Consider the following 2723-nt stretch of genomic DNA (forward strand, 5'->3'; position numbering starts at 1 on the left):
ACAACAATAACAAACCCAGTGTGATCCCACAAGTGGGGTCTGAGGAGGGTAGGATGTACGCAGACCTTACCTATACCTTTTTGGGGATAGAGAGGTTGTTTTCGATAGACCCTCGGCTCAAAAGAAATGTAACCGAAGCAGCAAAGATTATATATAAACACTCTTAGGACAATATTGTGTTCAAACAAAATATTTTCCTTCACCAAATCAGACTCTAAGTAATTTTCCGTTCTCTTTTTTTTTTTTTTTTTTTTTTATATATATTTCCGTTCCCTGCAGAAACTAGAAAGTACCAATTAAACGGTTTTACATAAAATTTGGCAGCTATTAATCAATTCTACACTTTTTGCAAGTGTTAGTGCGCATCTTAGAACTAGAGAAAAAATGGCTGAGAAAGAATTAGATTAGCACAATTACAAATATAAAATGTATTTATACTTAAAAAGATTTATCATATCTTACATATATTGGCCATTGAGAATACATTCATAGAAGGAGATTGCCTTATACTTTATTCTTAACACAACATCATTTATTTCACACGCAGGCTAGAACTAGCCAATATTACAGAATATAATACTATATAACGCAAACTCACTCATAGACACACACAGATATATGTGTGTATGTGCAAATACACGCGCGCCCCACACATGTATATACACACATATGTAATGCTGAGAGTGCTCGGATACCTCCAGATATCTTCTAATACTTGTGAAGGTGACCTTCCATATGTTTGATCACATCAAGGGCCCAAACCAAGAGAACGAGAGGCTCTGGTATGTCTTATGTTTTTTTCTCGTACACCGATGTACATGTAGCCCACTGATCTTCAACTAATGTGATAACAGTAAAAGAATTGTATAACTCTAGCAGATCTCCTTGAATCACTTTTTAAGTGCTTGATTTCTTCTCATGATTGATGTCTTCAATTACTCCCTTAGCAGTCTTATCTTTTCCATCTATAATAATAAAAATAAAATAAAAATAGAAGAGACGTTACTCTTAGTTCAACGGTCAACTCCTCATAAAGATTTAACTAATCACAAAGTAGTATCTTCATCTTATTTATTTTGTCGTTTTTCGTTTTTCAGTTTCATTTTCTCCAAAAATTATCTAAAGCTCCCAATGATTGGATTGTCTAACTTTTTTCCTCAAATTATCTTTAAAAATCTCAAAAGAACATTTGACGTTGTGGAAAATATGGGAATTGGTAGGGAAAGCCATATTAAATTTGATTATACAGTTTAGTATGACAGAAGTAATTGTAAAGTGGATCGGAAAAAGATCTTTCTTTTTCCAAAAAAAAAAATTGGAAAATAGTTTTTGGTGTTTGGTTAAGTGAAATTAGATATGTTCAAGATTAATAATAATATTAACAAATCAGCTATGTGTATCTTTATGGAACTTTTGAGTACTAAAGATTAATGATATCGTGTAAGTATTAGTTCGAGCGAATTAAAATGAAGTTAAGAATTAAAATAGCTGTAAGGAAATAACTTTTGCAAAAAGTGAAAAAGGTCATTTTTCCCTATGTTTTACTTGAAATATATTTTATGATAATTACCAAACACCATCAAATAAGTCCAACGTGTGATCAAAGCCGGTACCACATTTCTTTTTTCTTGGGGGGACCCTGTGTAAGGGCGGACGGGAATGCCTACCCCTCTTTTTATGGAAATCGTTCTTTTGGTAAATAATTTCCGTTATATCAAACATACCTAACTACAGAAATCAAATTGATGCGAGTAAATTGTATATTGAGAGAGAGCGAGGAAATGTGTCTTACCGTCGTTATATTTTCAGTTATATATCGAACGAACCTTTATGGTTTCACTTCAAGAATCTCAAAATGGCTGATCTAACTAGGACATATTTTGGGCATATGATGTGTATTGGTGTGCAAAAGATCAAGAACCAAGTCTCCTCCACACTTCACCTCTACTGAAGCAATTAATTTGCCTTTCACACCCATTTTCCTTGTTAGATATATTAGCAAAAGGTTCTGAAAAGAAAGTGGTGAGAAAATTGTCAGAACTTATAGTGTTTATATATATTTTCAATAGTCGTGAAAAGCTAGTAGAAAACATTATCCACCACAAATATCTATATCACGTTTTTATTGGGGTTAGAAAGTCAGTGCTAGTTCATTTTGTGTATAATTAGGTTATATTCCATTCTTTCTAATTTATGTGATATAATTTGATTTGACTCGAAATTTAATAAAGATATTAAGACTTTTAAAATTTGTGATCTTAAACATATCATAAATATTTATGTGGTTATATCAAACTTTTAAAACGTGTGGCATTAAACATGTCATGCATGCTATATATAGTTGTTCCTTTTTAAATGAAGCTCTAATGAGGAAAAGATATCACATAAACTGAAACGGGAGAGACAATAAGTTATAAATTTGTCTTTCACAATGTGTAAAATCCCGAATATCTCTTTGTATTTTCAGATGTTTGTGCTCAATTATTTATGTGCTAAAATTAAGATGTGTCGTGATGGAAATTTGGCATTTATACTATGGGTGTGTTTGGTACAGTTGAAAATATTTTTCGGGAAAATGCTTTTCTATTTTTTCTTGTTTGGTTGCATTAAATATCTTGAAAAATATTTTTTTATAAAAAAAAATCTCCTCAAAATAGGAGAAAATTATTTCCTTAAAAATTTGATGGAAAATATTTTATGGATCAATAAAAACACACCAACGC

The 2723-nt window shown here is 31.4% G+C and overlaps 1 long non-coding RNA gene across 1 annotated transcript; it reads right to left on the reverse strand.

The window, feature by feature from the left end:
• Positions 1-413: 413 nt before the first annotated feature.
• On the reverse strand, positions 414-2003 carry LOC132618038 (uncharacterized). The gene is made up of 2 exons (XR_009573926.1): positions 1793-2003; positions 414-965 (listed from the first exon to the last, which is right to left on the reverse strand). It is a non-coding gene; the product is annotated as an uncharacterized LOC132618038 (long non-coding RNA).
• Positions 2004-2723: the final 720 nt, after the last annotated feature.

This window comes from Lycium barbarum, chromosome 11 (genome assembly GCF_019175385.1).
Source record: "Lycium barbarum isolate Lr01 chromosome 11, ASM1917538v2, whole genome shotgun sequence".
Classification (NCBI taxonomy): domain Eukaryota; kingdom Viridiplantae; phylum Streptophyta; class Magnoliopsida; order Solanales; family Solanaceae; genus Lycium; species Lycium barbarum.